Genomic DNA, 16,240 nt, shown 5'->3' on the forward strand with positions numbered 1-16,240 from the left:
GGAGTAGGAGGCCCTGAAAGATGTTTTTGTATGGGTGAGAAAGTGAGAAAACAAAGGGGGGGGTTTGCAAGAGTATATAAATATTTAGCATAGTCCCTATCTGTAGATGAACAGAAGTGCTTTTATTAAAACACATTTTAAATCACTTTTCCCATCCCTAAAGTGTTTCCCACTGTGTTCATCATCTCTCTTTTATTGTCTTCATCTCCTGACATCAGGCTGCATCTTGATAGTGCTTTGTGCATCTTCAGTCCTGCACGAGTGTCCAGCTTGTGGTGTTTAATTTGTCATAGACTTTCAACAAGATTGGAGGTCTTGTGGTGTTTGCCAATTCACGTACAGCATGTAATTATATTCAGGAAGCAATAGGAATTAAATGACATTAATTCCCATGAATATTCATTTAAGGACCTCTACCAATTTCAGGCAGATTAATAGCCCAATGCAAATACAATGGCTATTCATTGCCCCCACAGGAAAAGGAAATATGTATTGGCTGGCAGCTCAGGACAAATGGAAATGTGCTATCGGGAAGTTATCTCTGGGCAGCTTCTGGTACAGCAGCGGTTGGAGGGACACTTGGAGGAGTAGAGAAGATTTGTGTGGGTAAGGATCTGGGGTGCCCTTCTCATTTGCTGAGGAACCCTGAGCAGTCTGGGACAAGTCCACAACTCCTGTCCCTGCACTACTGATGCAAATCCAAAGCAACCCTTCCTGACTGCCACGGAGCTCCCCTGGACTCATGGCAGAGCAAAACACGGTTTATTTTGTGCCCTGTGCATGAAGCCAGCCTCCAGCCTGCTCTCTCTGAATCATGCTGCTGCAGGGCAGAACAACAATTTATCTTCCCTGGGAGCAGCAATAAGCAGGTTGTGCTGCTCTGCCTCCTCTGCCATAGTGAGCCTGTCACCAGCCCCTGGGGTGGCTCCAGGGCAGCCTGGCCTGCTAGGCTCCATATGCCTCCCAGCACACCGAGCCTCAGTTCTGCTCTGGCTCGTCCTCTCAGTGCAGGCCAGGACACAGCTTCTGTCAGGACAAGGAAGTCAGGGAAATCTAACAACAAAAGCAGATGAGGGGTGTGAAAGTGTTTGCAGAACAGGCATCAGAGTTTGGGACGCTGGAAAACAAACCCCAACTCTTGTTTTACAAAGATGATATAAAGCAATGTTTAATGTTAAAAGTTATCTGGGTCTAGTTACAGTCCTCACTTGGGAGGACTTACTTGTGCACCTTGAGACCTTAACTGTGCCACATTACTGCTACCTGTTTGTGGGATTTCTCCATTTGGAGAATGGATCCTGCTTCCACTGAGATTGAGGTGTTGCAAACAGTTCAGCATCTAAGCTGGATCTTCATGACCATCTCTCATGGGCAAGTCAACCCTTCCCATGCTTAAAGTTATCTGCTCAGAAGAAATGTCCATTGTTCATCACTATGTAATGGGCAAAGCTGAATCTTCTGCCTCTTTGAAGGGCATCTGTTGACAGACTGACCTAGCTTGCCCTAACTACACAATGTGAGGGAACTGAGGAAAGGTTGAGAGCAGCAATGACTGATGTCCCCAGGATGGGTTTTGCTGTGACCTGCAGTATGAGAGGACTCACAGGTTCTGTTCTTCTACTGAGTGCTGTGAGAAGACTTGGCTTATTTGAAGCAGAGACAGGAAATCATAAAACCAGTCTGTGAAACCAATGTATCTTTCTCTTTAACATTTTTGAGGGGATATAGAATCACAGATTGCTTTGAGCTGGAAGGGACCTTTAAAGATTGTCTAGTCCAACTCCCCACAGTGAGCAGGGACAACTTCAGCTAGAGTGCTCACAGCCCTGTCCAACCTGACTATAGGAGGTTTCCAAGAATGGGGCATCAACATGAGCCAGCAATGTACACTTGCAGCCCAGAGGGCCAACCAGATCCTGGGCTGCATCAGGGGAAGTGTGGCCAGCAGGTCGAGGAGGCTCCCAGGTGACCTTCTTGTGGCCTTCCAGGATCTGAAAGGGGCCTACAAAAAATCTGGGGAGGGACTTTCTAGGCTATCAGGGAGTGACAGGACTAAGGGGAATGGAGCAAAGCTGGAGGTGGTGAGATTCAGAGTGGAGGTGAGGAGGAAGTTGTTCAGCATGAGGGTGGTGAGAGCCTGGACTGGATTGCCCAGGGAGGTGGTTGAGGCCCCATCCGTGGAGGTGTTTAAGGCCAGGCTGGATGAGGCTGTGTGCAGCCTGCTCTAGGGTAGGGTGTCCCTGGGCATGGCAGGGAGGTTGGAACTAGATGATCCTTGTGATCCCTTCCAACTCTGACTGATTCTATGATTCTGTTCTATGATCTATCACCAATCCGGGCAACCTGGGGCAAGCACAGAATCAAACAGGTTGGAAGAGACCTCCAAGATCATCCAGGCCAACCTATCACCCACCCCTAGCCAATCAACTAGACCATGGCACTAAGTGCCTTCTCTTCTCCAGGATGAACAATACAAGTCTCTCAGGCTGTCCTCACAGCAGTTGTTCCAACTCTCTGAGCATATCGGTGATCTCCTCCCCAGGAGGTCCATGTCTTTCCTATGCTAAAAGCCATGCATCTCAACTTTAGATGCCTGACGTAAAAGGCAGAACAATATCCCAGTACCTACATGGGCTTTGCACCTATGCAAGAGTGTGAAGTAGCCCAGGAACCAGCCGTGCAGCTGGTGATGTGCTCTACAGAACCTCATAAACCAGTGACTAAAGTGGAAAGGACTTTGAGACAGGGCTCCTGGGACAGCAGAGGTGTGGTGTTACACAGCAGCTTGGAAAACATTCTGACTTTCAAACAAGTAACACCTATAATTACAGAGGCGTCATCACCTTCATCATTTCTATTTATTTATTTATAACCTAACAAGCTGTAGTTGTAGCCCGTGTACACCCTTGCCAAAATCTGCCAAGGGTTTGCTCTTGGGATGGTTCTGCTGGTGGTGGGAATATCAAGCATCTTTCTCCAGGCACTTGTAAAACAACACAGCAGTAAACAATTCAAGTACAATTAACAGCTACATCGTCGGAGGGGGAGAGAGAAGTCCCACCGCTGGTATTGTCTGTGGAATTAATCATGTTTTACAGCGCTGATGTACTGGGTTTGATTGAAGTAGTTAGAAACAGGAGATGGAAAAGTTTCCAGTGAAGGTTTATTCCAGGATGAAATGTAGAATGAGTATTTTTTAGAACACAAAGGGGGGGGCAGGCATTTAAAAAAAAAAAAATCTATTTGAATAGGTTCATATCTTTACTGAACCCAAAACTTTAAATCACAGAAGTTATGGTGATGCTCGATTGTTTGTAAAGCTGCTGGTCCCTCCCAGTCCCACAACTCTCAGTGTTAACTGGGAGGGTGCAGAAGCACTTTCCCCCTCACCTGCTTCTTCAGCAGCCTGCGAAGATCATTACTCCTACAGTACCACAAACACCATATTTGCAAATATTTATTTGCAGCTATTCCCCCCTCCCCCTTTAATTATTTAAAATATAATGAATTAGGCATAAGTACCTCGCCATTACTGTAATTTAAGGTGTTAATTGCTGCCAGAGCCGTTCCCCTGCCGATGGAACGGTTCTGCCAAGAGGTGGCGCCGCGGGCCCGGCCCTACTCGCCGCAGCCTCCGGGGCGGCCGGGACAGGGATGGGCTCCGGGACGGGGCTCGGCAGAGCTCACTCCTGCCCGCGGGAGCGCCCCTTATCACTTTTAGCCATGTTTAAAAGCAGGTTCCTCTTCCAATCCATGAGCTTCGTGTCAGTCCTGCGGGAAACCAAACACGATCGCAAAAAAACCCAACCAAACAACAAAGGAGGAGATGAAAACTGGGTTCGGCTCCCGGCGGGTGGAAGTTTTTCCACAAAGAAAGTATGTCCCGCAGGAAAACTCCGTGGCAGCCCTCTGATTACGTGCAGCAAGGGCTCCATCCCCTCGGGGCGTCCGCCGATGGCCAGGCCCCTGTTTCTCCCGCCGCCGTCCCGGCCTCCTGCAGTTGGGTGGGATGCTGGGGGAGGGTAGGATGCTCCCCGCTACATTCCGCTCCCACCCGAGCAACCTCCGCGCTGTCAGGCCGTCTTTCGCTCGTTATCCGAGTAGAGGATGCTGGTGATGTTAAACTTTGCGGTGCCCGAGTGCCGGATCCGCGGGGCGGGGGGAAACCGGGTTGTCCCGGCTCTCACCTCCGCTCGACCTCTACCCGTGGATGCTGCCCACGATCCCACCACCAGCCCCTCCATCGGAGCTCCGACAGCGCTGCAGGGAGCGCTGCCGCTCCGCCGGGCAGCTGCGCGCACCCGTCCACGGGGGTGAAACCCGCGGTTCGGAGTGCGGCCGGGACCGAGGTATCCCCTGCGGATGGGTGCCGCGCTCGGCCCAGTCCTCTGAGTCGGACACTCCCGCTCAGCAGCTGCTGCGCGCCGCTGCGCACCCGCGCAGTGTTTCTAAGCAGTGTTTGCGCCAACAGCCGCGTGTGCTGCGGGAGGGGAGCGCAGGCTGCGCCCGCCTCGTCGCTCCGCGCAGGTAAGGCTGGCTCCGCGGGTACCAGCGGAAGACCTTTCGAGATCTTCCGCTGGCCTGATATCCCCTACCCCTCTGTGGTATGCCGCGGAAAAGTTGCTGGGGGCGGGGGTGGGAGGTTCAACGCTGCCCTCCACCGACGGGGCTGTCCCGGTCCTCCTGCCCCCTCGCTGAACTCTACGCGGGGCCGCGCAGCGCTGCGCAGGGCCCTCCGTCGCCACTTTCACTTCCCCGCGGGGCTGCCCCGCCCCCTCTCCCAAACATCCCCCCAACACCCGCAGCTGATCCTCCGCGGAGTTGCGCGCCGGCGGAGCTCCCACTGCCTAACCCAGCCCTCCTCGGCGCGTCCCCCCCGCCCCCTCCTTGGCCTTTCATTATTTTCTCTATTTTATTAGTGTTTTTCTCTTGCACCGAGCCTTGTTTACCCAGCAGGTGGATGTGACGTCAGAGACTGACAACAGCAAAAAATAACAACATCTCCCTCCGCGGGGGTGTCGCCGGCCGCCCCCGGCCCGCCCGGGCGGGCGGGTGTGGGAGCGGAGCTGCGCGGGGCGGGGAAGGGGGGGACGCGGGGCGGCGGCGGCAGCGGGGCGGGGGCGCGGCGGGGCCGGCGTGCGGGGCCCCGCGGGCGCGGCGCCGAGCGGAGGGCTCTATTGTTATTTACCGAGCGGCGGAGCACGCCGCCGCGCCGCCCGGGCTCGGCGTGCCGAAGGGACGGGAGGGGAGGGACGGGACGGAGAGGCAGCCCCGAGCCGCTCCGCTCCGCGCCGCCCGCCCGCGCCGGGGCTGCGCCGTGCTGGGCAGCGGCAGGCCGAGTCCTGCGGGTGAGTCCGGCGCCCCCCCGACACTTTCCCCGCTCCTCTGGGGCTGTTGCACTTTTCCTCCCACCCCCTCCCCGCCGCCGGCCCCACGTGCCCGGCTCCCTCCTCCCGCCTCCCCTCTTCCCGGTACCGGGGAAGTGAGGGGGGGCGCAGCGGTGCGCGGGTGCGGACCCCCCCTCTGCCCGCACCCCCTCCCCGCCCACTTTAGAAACTTCCCCCCCCCCAGCTCCGCTTTGCGTGCACCCTCCGCGGAGAGTGTGATGCGGAGCCCCCTGCTCCCCTCCCCCCCCCCCCTCCGCCTTCCCCTTCCGCGCTTTCTCTGTGTTTTGCGCCGGGTCCCCTCCGCCAAAGGGGCGTGCACGCCCCAACTTCAACACTCGGGGCAAGAAGTTGTGGTGGAGCCGCCGCCCCCACCCCCCACCGCCCCCTAAACCCCCGCGCTCCCCCCGTGCTGGGCTCGCCTGCCCCGTTGCCCCTACCCCCGGGCACCTGTTGCGGCTTTCCGCCCGCGCAGTCCCTTCCGTAGCCGCGGAGCTCCGCGCAGCGCATCCTCCCCCACCTCAGGTCCCTGGAGCCCGCTGCTCCCATCCCCCCTCCACTTATTTTTTTTTCTTTTTTTTTTTTTTTTCTTTCTTTCTTTTTTTTTTCTTTTTTTTTTTTTTTCTGGAGACGAAGTGTTTGAATAAACATCCGCGCCTCCCCAGCCCGCCGCAACTTCTCGCTGCGCGGGTGCGGACCGCGCATCCCTCACGTGCGCGTCCCTGTCCCCTCCGCGCAGACCCTCGGGACGGAGTCGCGGCTTGCTGCGCGCCGCGGAGCCGGGGGGCTACCGCCGCTGCCCGGTAAGTAGTGGCCACCCCGCGCACCTGCCGCCCCGCGCAGCTCCGCGTATCGCCGCACATCCCGAGGAGGCTGCGCGCTGCAGGCGGGTCCCGAGCGGCGTGTCCGCGCCTCTTTCCTTCCTCCCCCCCCGCCCCACCGGTTTGAGGTTTGTTTTTTTGGTGTTGGATTTTTTTTCTTTTTTAAAAAAAGAGAGACACAAAGCCGGCGGCAGGGCGCGGGATGATGCGCGGGTCATAGAGGCCTCCCCTCCCCAGCCCGCGCAACTATTAATTAATCGGGCGGCCCCGGCGCGGAGAGCATCGCCAGATTGGCTGCGGAGCACCTCTCTTTCAGCGAGCCTTTCTCCTGCCACTTTGCTGCAATGGTTTTAATTGCCTGCTTTTTGTTTTGAGTGAATCAAACCGAGCAAGATTACTTTGTTGTTATTATTTTTTTCTCCCCTCTCCTTCCCCTGCTACCCTCCGCTTCGATTTCCCCTAAAGGCTGCGACAGAGGCGGCAACAGCAGCAGCGCTCGGTCCTCCCGTACCTAGCCGAGGTATCTGCCGCCTGCCAGCGCTCCCAGCGCCGCTTCTGTAGAGAAGCTGGAGCTCAACTTCTGTGCTCAGAAGTTTGAAGGTTTCATTTTTAGTAACTGTTCTTTGAGTGAGTAACGTTCGGATGCTGCTTGTAGCGTGTCGGCGACACAGCGTAGCTTGCTGATTTCTAGGGTGCTGGATGGTGATAAATATTAAAACAAGTCTCGAAACGGCGTTTTCTTTTCTTGTAGTTTTTCTGAACGTGGCGGTTTTACCTGCTTTGGCCAAATGTTGGTGTCACTTAATGACAGTTTCTTAATTAGGCAAAAGTTTCAAGGGTGTCAAAGCAACTCGCTGCTGGTGCTGTTAATCCACAGTTTGCTCTAGTATTTTGGGGGGAGGGAAAAGAGGAATTTCACTGGAGTTAGTGTTATTTGTACAGTTGCTCTTAGTGCTGAGAAGCTCCTGCTTTGTGTAAGTTTGAGAGCCTGAAATAATTCAAGTTCGCAGATAAACGAGTGGAGGAGAGGAGGTGCTGTGCGTCTTTACAGCTAGATTTGAGGGAAGAAGGGGAGAAATCAGGGCTGCTGGTTCCAGTGTCTCTCCTGTGAGTTTTTTTCATTGCACATTTTATTTGAACTATCTCACAACCATACTGAATGGAGCAGGGCACTGGGGGAGGAAGCTCTTCACTAGTTACCATTCAAAAGGTGCCGGCTAAAAAATCTCATTGCAAAAAGGTATTGTAGCTTTAACATCTTGCATTGGCAGCATTCTTCCCCCTTAGTCTTTGGATTAGTCATTGTATGAGAGACAGAAAAAAAAAATCACTTTTTTTTTTCCCCTCTCTCTTTTTTTTTTTTTTCTGGAAAAAGTAAAGTAAACAGCCTCCAACAAGTGAACCTTGACAACCCAGATTAAGGAAGGCAGGAGAGATCAAACAAAGCTGCTGCTGGGCTGTTGTCAGGAGCTGCCTCACTGAAAGCTCTGGACTATTCGATCAGGCAGCAAGGCTATATGTTCACTTATGCAGAAATGGACCATTACAAATGCTGATCTTTGTTGTGAAACCAAAGGATAACTCTGAGAAAAATAACTACTATCACCAACGAGGCTTTCTCTTGCTTGTGATTTTGATTGCAAAGTTAGGGTTTTGTGCATGGGGTTTAAGTTTGGGGTGTCGGGCTTTTGGTTGGCTTGGTTTTTTTTGGGTGGGTTTTGTTTTGTTTTGTTGAGTCACAGTGCTTTGGAGTGTGGTGTGTACACTTTCAGAGAGAATTAGGGTTTGATTTTATTTATGCTGTCTAGAGCTGCAGAGGAGAAGACGTTTCAGTAGTCTGAGCTTGGAAACCATAGAAGTTCTGTGGAATTCAAATTTTATTCCTGGATCTCTGAATTGTAAGGACACATGGATAATTATTATTTTTTTTTTGTTGTTGTTTTCCCTCTGTCTGTGAGTGCTGTGCTGATGTGCAGTAGAGAAGCCTGGCTGTGATTAAGCATTGTATGTTGTGTGACTGCCTTCCTAGAGTTTACAAAACTTGTAATGTCTTTCCTTCAAGTGTATTGCCAGCCACTCAGGGGGGCACCTTATTTTTGACATGCCAGGATTTTTACAAAGCTGGGTGTAATTTGTCTCTGTAGCTCTTTTAGAGACTCACTGTTACTGTGTAGCTTTTTAGTGGAAGTCGTAGTAAAGAGTATTAGCAGATACTTGATTTTACTTCAAAAAGCATTTAGGATTTAAGTATTAGTCAAAGTTAACCAGTGAGAGGTTATTTTTGTTGCTTGACACTTTCATGTTTGTATTCAAACACTTCTCTGCAAACTCTCCAAATGTGCCCCCTCTTACAATTCTTTAGAGTATTCCAAAAGAATGGAAATATCTATTAAACAAAAAATTATCAGAGGGAAAGGCTGCTACATGCCCTAATGTATGTTAATCAGGAGACAGACCGAGTGCACATCTACTCAAGAATTAAGAAGCCCCAGACCTTTCTAAGTATTTATTTAATTAACAGTGCATATCACACAGTACACAATAAGCACTTTATACTTCTGTATAAGGTAAGGTTTCCTAACCATCCTGCATATAACATATTATAAAGCCTGTGGATTTTTTATGATATATACTTTAATTAGACAATAAAATGTATGTGTGTTAAACATGCACATGTATGCTGTTAAGCCATTTTGGGTAATGTGTAATGGTTTTTAACATCTATAAACATTTTCTGCTTAAATCAGTTCCACCAGTGATCGTACCACAGCTAGTTTTTGTTCTGGGGAGAGAAGGAGCAGGAAAGTTGAGCAGACAATTATCCACTGGGCATTATTGTGCAGCATATGCTGCAATATACCAATATGCTTTACTTTTAGAGTGGGTCACCTTTTTTTTTAAGAGCTAAAATTTGCATTATTGTCCTTGGTATGATATGCTGTAAACATTGCTAGCTCCAGAATTATTCCTGCTTCATGGCATTGTAAAAATTAGGAAAGAAGCTAGTAGTGAAAAAGGCAAATTTATGGAATGCAGCTGAGCATTTAGTATTCATCCTGCTTGTGGTCATTTGTGGTGAGAGATTGAACTGGGTAATGTAATTATTTTGGCTGAAATATCTGTTGAGCACCTATTTGTGTACCAAATAACACATATACGTACACTCATGTAGGATGTGTATGTAAAATACAGTTATTTCTGCAAGGCTGTCCAGTTATTTATAGGGCATAATGATATTTCTGTCATCTTAAATTTTCTCTGAGAAGCTTTAATAAATTTAAATAGATTATATGCTGTCAGAAAATAGTATAAATTTTGTTTACGATTCACTTGCTTTAAGGTACTTATACTAAAGAAGCTCATTTAACCCCAAGACTGAGTAGCATTAAGTGGTGAGAGGAGTCTGCTGAAGAGCTGCTACTGCCCTTTGCTCTTGTGATAATCTTAAATTACTACAATTTAATTGCAACTTCAAGGCACCGAGCTGAAGTATTTTTATGCAGCTGAAACAGGGCTGGAGGAGATGTAGTGTGATTTTCACAGGTAGCTGGTTCCTCTTTGGAGGCACAGTGTTTCTCCAGGCCTTCCCTGCCTTCCTGAGTGAATCCACACAGTGCTGAGCGTGTGCGTGGACCCGGGGAGGGAGCTTTGCCGGGGGATTCCCAGTTCAAGGGCAACAGGATGGAGCCCTGCAATAGTCAGGCAGCTCGGGTGCACAAGCAGTTTGCTTGCTGTTGGTATTTAAACTTATGTTAGAATTAAATAGTGCACTGTAATTATTCCACAAAGGAGCCTTGCTATCAAGTCCCTTCCCAGAGCTTTTCCCTGCAAGTCTCCACTGGGAAGACAGGATAGGAAGGGATTGGCAGCTGGAGGTGAGAACCAGGGTGTGATTGGGGGCATGGATGACACAGGTGGCACCCTGGCCTGAAGATATAGCCTGCTGGCTTGTGAGTGTGGCACAGTCCCCATGTCCCCAAAGGCGAGTTCAGGGTGCAGTCAGCTGCTCTGGCTGTGCAGGGCCTGATCCAGAGCACGCTGGTGTCAAATGGGGCTCCCACTGCTGTCGCTGCTTTGGCTTTGGCTCCTGATCCGTGTCACTAACTCCTATCACTGAAACTTTGCTTTCCAACCCCCCCCAGCTTCCCCCCCCCCCCCATACAGTAGCATGTTTTCACACCTGGCGAGCAGTTCAGCAGAGATATGATACGCAACAGGAGCCAGAAAGCATTTGCTAAGTGGAATTTCTAAACGTCGTGCACTAGAGATCAGCAACGTCTTTGCAACTGTTCTTAGAGGTCCTGGCAACCAAACTTTGCTGAAATGCTTAGAAGAGGGTATGGCCAGGCTGGGAGTCCTTGACTTCATACCACTGAGGACACACGTAAGTGCCTGGCCGTGCTAAAGCACCGTGGTGTTTGAATCGTGACTCTGATTGCTTTGCTGTTGGCCAGATCCTTGCAAAATGTCTCGTTGCACTAAGAACCGAAGAAGATCTTGTGTTTGCTAGAGCTGCTTGCTTTTGCACTGGCAAGAACCCTGCTCACAGCCTGCTGCTCTCACAAGCTACCGTGCCGTTCGATTCCCGCAGCTCGCCGTGCGTTGGGAATTGCAGCTGCCGTGGGTAACAAGGTGATGCCCGTGTATAGAGAGAGGGAGAAGAAAAGTAGGATGGCATAAATCGTACAGTCCTTAGGGGAAAAAGCCTTATTTGTGAGAAGACTGTAGCCTTTTAATTTAAAATATTATATTTTGGGCTGTAGAGGCATCAGCTGTGCTATTTTTAGGAGATCAGATATTTGTTGGTTGGGATGTCTGGAGTGTGTTAACATGTGCTCTTTTTTTTTTCCCCTTACTTCAGCATTGGAGCTACCAAGTCAGAGAAAACTGCTGGCTCTGTTCTCGTGCAGTCTTCTTTGCAAATATGCTCTAGGGTTTTGTCTTTCTATTCTCCTGGCACCGATCTCTTCCATGCATGCAAGTGAACAGGCTTGTGTCTAATGGCTGTTTGTCTGTGGCAAGTATCCAGAATAATCTTGATAACTTTTTTGTTCGGTGCTGCCTTGAAAGTGAAGACAGTGTCCTATGGAAAATGAGCAAAGAGAAATGCATAGGCAAAATCAGTTTCTCCCCTAGAAGCATCTGGTACCTGAGGAGGACTGAACAATATTTCTTCTCTCTTTGCCCCTCCCTGTGCTGTTTTTAAAACATCTCCATTTTAGTGCCTTGAAATTGCAATTAAGTTGTAGTAATTTAAGATTATTGCGAGAGTGCAGAGGGCAATAGAAGCTCTTTGGAAGCCTCGTCTCAACACTTAGTGCTACTCAGTCAGGGGGTTAAATGAGTTTCCTCGATGTGAGTACTTAAAGTAACTAAATCGTAAACAGAATTTATACTATATTCTGACAACTAATAATCTATTTAAATTGCATTAGAGTATATGTGTGAAAAATTAATTGAAGACAGAAATGCTGTCAAGCCCTGTAAATATCTTGACAGATCTATTGAAATGGAACCTATATCGTAAAATATTTACATAGATCTGATAGGCTACAGTGTTTCTGGCAGTGCTGTTCTCAAACTACTTTGTGGGCTTTTTTCCTCTCAGTTTCCCACTCAGTCTCAGTGGTCTTGGAAAGCAACACAAGTAACTACCCAGAACATCTTATTTGGATGATTCTCCAGTGCATTGTTTACTGCAACTCGCTGTCTCTCCACAATACTTGTCACTGTTGTGTTTTTCTTAGAAGTGCCCATTTTCTCCATAAGTTAGTTTAGTGCTGCTGCTGATTCAAAGGGACGCTGAGAACCAGGCTCTGTGTCTAATGTGATGTTGTGTTTACAGTGTGGCAGGGCTGGATGTGCAGTCTGCAAGTCAACATTCTTCTCGAAGTCTGGCCCAGAGCTCTTTGCTGCAGAGTCTTCTGATTTCTTCCCCCCCGAGGTAGAGAGTGCTTATTTATGACCCTTTTTCTTCCATATGTTTGAAATCTATATGGAAGTGTTTCCTGGAGTGCTGGCGTGTGCACTTGCTGCACCGGACCTTCCTTGCTTGTGCACGTCCTTTGTGGTACGTGGTCTAGGCTGCTTTCAAGATGAGGAATATTTGTCCTGGGTAAACCTGTGTCTGACTGAAACTTCAGCTGAACTTTGGTCCTTCTTAAAATCCAGCCCCTGGGATTGTGCACGTGGCCAAAAGCGGGTGGTTTTGCTGGGAAGGTGCAGGATGAGCTGTGCTTCCTTATCGTCCAGACGTGGATCAAGGCAAGCTCCTGGTTCTCCTTGGCCAGGTTGTACATTCCTCGGATCCTCAGGGTCACAGGAGGGTTTGTGTATGGGAAGAAGGGTGGGGTAGGAGCGTGGTGCCAGGGCTGTTGGGGAGCCCTGTCTGGGCTGGGTGCTCGGCTGCTGAGCACCAACAGCCCGACAGAAGGTGGCACAGTTCGGCAGGTTGGCTGGAGCCTCTAACGGCATCGTTAGATTCCCCCTCTTCGCCAGACATTTCCTTTCATGTTGGATCCGAGTTTTAGCTGTACTTCCCGATCAGTCTTGTCATCTTGTTGCTAACAATTAGGGTCAAGTGTCTTTCCTTGGGCTCTCCGCAGTCTTCGTGTTGGTGTCCCTCCCCCAGCTCCTCGCCTAAGCTGTTTGTTCATTAATTAGTGGATGGGGCATATTAACACATCAGTAAACTGGAGCAGTCAGACTTCCCAAGGCATCTCGGGAAGCCCTCTCCGGTTTTATGTGACCGGACATGCACTGTTGCTGATTTAGATAGCGGAGCTGATGATGCCAAAGTGTTGTTAAGAGAGAGATAAATAGAGAGAGCCCAGCAGTAAGCAGAATGTCATGTCTCTATTAAAAAGCTTGTGATAAAGGAAGATAAAATGGTGAGGGGGGACTGCTGGTGTGTTCAGAGCAGCCGCTAAATATCTGATCACAAAAATCCACGCCGAATTCCCCTTCCCGCAAAATGCTTGCCCGCAGAATTCGTGCCTGAGCCTGGGCTTGATTGCAGCGAGCGCTGGAGCCCTGAAAGAACTTTTGTTCTTGCCAAAAAGGCGAGCGGGGTTTCTCGGGGATTCAGGAGCTGCCTGAGCCAGGATTCAAACATCCCTCCCCGCTTGCCTTTGAAGTGCCTGCCCCTGTTCCGCAGCCACACGGTGTTCCCGGGAAGCTGATGAAGTTGTTCCAGGCTCGCTGCTCCGTGCTGCCTCATACCACGATTTCCCTGGCACCGTGGCCACCAGCGCTTCTGCCGGTTCCTATCTGGAGGTCGGTCCCTGGTCACGGCAGAATGAAATCATGCAGAGTTTTGTGTATCTTGAGTCTTTTTCTCAGCTGGGTGCAGAGGCTGCTCTGCAGAAGTGAAAAATGTAGCTGGTTATAAAGAAATGAGTGGTCGCAGCAGATGAGAGTGGAGTGGTATTAATTTTACCAGTTCTGTAATGAAAGTGCTGTAAAACGTTAAATCATCACACCCCTGTTTGCTGAAAGGATGTTAATCATTCCATTAAGAAGGATTTAGTAATTAACTGATACTTCTTTAGCAATGTCAGTTTCAAAAAGCATCTTCCTAGCGTTGCAGAATGGATGTGAAATTCGAGCTTCTGTTTCTGCTATTGGAGAGGTGAGCATGAACAGGTTGCCTTCCCAAGAAACTCTGGGAATGCCAAAGGTGTGGAATTAGTTTGTTAGTTGTGTTTTTTCTTTACAACTAAATTGTTCTATTCTGATAGTCTTTTGATTGCACGGTTGACTTTTATGGCGTTAGTCAGCTGGGCCTGTTGCAAGCCTTGTTTCAGGAGTAGTCTGTTTGGGATTAAGAAGTTAAAACCTTTGTGAAGTGTTCATCTGAGTGCTTGCATTATTTATTTTTTTTATGTTGTAATAGTAAGCTTGCTGACAGTGAGTCATGAACTCTATCTTCCGTGAACCTCACGACAAATTCTTGTTAGTTGGTCAGGCAGCTCGCCCAGCCTGGTTCCCACGTTTCATACTTGGGCTTGAAAGGGAAAAAAAAATCCATTAAAATAAATGGTGTCAATCTTCCTTTCCTTCTCTGGCAGACATCTCATTAAAAGCAGTGGCAGCACAGGGGGATGTGAAGCATGATGGAGCAGCTCCTGGTCTTGGGCTTTTTGGAGAGTGCTGAAGCTGGATTTGGCCAGAAATGGCCATATTCCGAGGACAGATGCAACCAAAAAGGCTTTTGATGTTGGTTGATGCTCAACAAGGTCAAAAGTGGGTTTTGGAGAGGGTGTACATGCAGATGGAGGACACAGTGGGCACAGGAGGACAAACCCAATGTTTTTCACCATTTCTCTTCTGAGGGATCAGGTTGAGGCCCCTGGATGGTGCGAGGGGCAGGGGCTGGGGAATCGTCTGTGTTAGTGCTTCTGCATCCTGTGCTCCTCCGCTCACTGCCTGTCTTCCAGGGCTTGGTCCACTTTTTTACCTCGATGAAGATCACAGAATTTGGCATTAACCTCATCACATTGTAGCTGTTTCTCATATCATGGTCCCAACTTCTAATATCACAGTTAGCTGTACTGAAACTATACCCAAAGTGAAATTTTCTGCGAGTGATATGAATTCTGCCCAGCAAATAGCATAATACAGTGGCACCAATTGGGTTAGTATTGATACTCTCTGCTTTCATAACTGCTCTGCTTCTCAAATAGGACTCCTTCAGACAGTATCATGCAAACTCTGTTGATCAGTGTACTGTAAATTATTCCTCCCCCTCGGGTGAATTTCATAAATAGGTGCATTTCTGTGCGTAGTGTATATTACAGCTGGATTTTGCTTTGGTTATATGGCCTAAGCCCCAAATACCTCTGTGGAAGTCACAGGAGCTTCCTTGGCTAGAACTGATTTTGAAATAAGATTCAAAATAAAATAAGTCAGTTTGGCTCAGAGGATAAATTCTTTGAATATTCATGCATGTGATAGGTAGTAAGAATTTATCTGGGTGTTTGTACAGTACATCATAGACTACATCTACCTTAGCAGATTTTAAGGAGAGATTTTTTTTTTTCTCTGTAAGTTTTGCAACAGTAATAATATGTTAACAATTTTGGTAATTTATTTTAATCAGAGAGTTGTGTCAGGGGCCTCATCCTGTTCTGGATGAATTAAATGAGTTCTGGGAGAAAGGAGGCTCTGGAATAGCTTGTAGTGAATTGTTTTTGTTAGTTTTAAATGATAGGCCTGTGCATTGATGTTCAGATAATATATATTATGCTTGTAAAGCTCCCAAGTTGTATGTTTGGAACAGTAAAAATGTATTTTTTTCAGTGATAAATGACTTAATAGTTAAAATGCTTTGGAAGAGGAATGTCCAAAGTATGCAGCATAATTACTGTTTTGTACAAGTATTTTAGAGTTATGCATTCTCTGGCTAACCCATTTGAGTTTTCTGAAGGCCAGTGGGGTAAGGGGTGGTGGTCTTATTATTTGGTGTAAGGGGTGGTAGTCTTATTTGGTGTAAGGGGTGGTGGTCTTATTATTTGGTGTAAGGGGTGGTAGTCTTATTTGGTGTAAAGGGTGGTGGTCTTATTATTTGGTGTAAGGGGTGGTAGTCTTATTATTTGGTGTAAGCAGTGGTGGCCTTATTCAGGAAGCCTTTTAAATCTATCATTTCAGTCACATCTCAGTCTCTTAACTGAGAATGGAAGAAACTCATCTTGATATATTTTGCTGATGTTTTACTGTGTGCATTTGGTCTGAATTCCTTTCTTCGCTGCTGTGAAAGCAGTATTCACAGTACTCACAGAAATGCTGTTTCATAAAAGTTGAAATGGAACATTACCTGTCAATTAAGCTCAAAAATCTCTCCAGCATAGTTCTAGTTTGAGGCAGTCAGAGAAGACTTCCTATTTATTTGTTGAGATTGACTAGAATATGATCTTTCCAGAAGAGGAGGAAGACCCCTTTGGTTCTTCTGAAGGAGAGATCTGATTTTTCAGGGTTTTTTTTTGTTTGTTTTTTTATTGACTGAGGAATTCTGATCGTGCAGAAGCTTGCTGTGTA

The 16,240-nt window shown here is 48.4% G+C and overlaps 1 protein-coding gene across 9 annotated transcripts in view; it reads left to right on the forward strand.

Annotated features, from left to right (window-relative positions):
* The first annotated feature begins 4,508 nt into the window (after positions 1-4,508).
* FOXP1 (forkhead box P1) overlaps positions 4,509-16,240 on the forward strand; it is a 434,335-nt gene continuing 422,603 nt past the window's right edge. For 2 of the 9 annotated variants that reach the window (XM_064156225.1, XM_064156230.1), the window contains exons 1-2: positions 5,203-5,348; positions 6,015-6,187. The gene's annotated coding sequence lies outside the window, so the exon portion shown is untranslated. Of the gene's footprint in view, positions 4,528-5,202; positions 5,349-6,014; positions 6,188-8,013; positions 8,104-10,468; positions 10,590-12,050; positions 12,150-16,240 lie in introns of those variants that run through there. The other 7 variants (XM_064156228.1, XM_064156229.1, XM_064156227.1 and 4 more) reach the window with 7 other exon arrangements.

Source organism: Pogoniulus pusillus, chromosome 16, assembly GCF_015220805.1.
Source record: "Pogoniulus pusillus isolate bPogPus1 chromosome 16, bPogPus1.pri, whole genome shotgun sequence".
In the NCBI taxonomy this organism is placed as follows: domain Eukaryota; kingdom Metazoa; phylum Chordata; class Aves; order Piciformes; family Lybiidae; genus Pogoniulus; species Pogoniulus pusillus.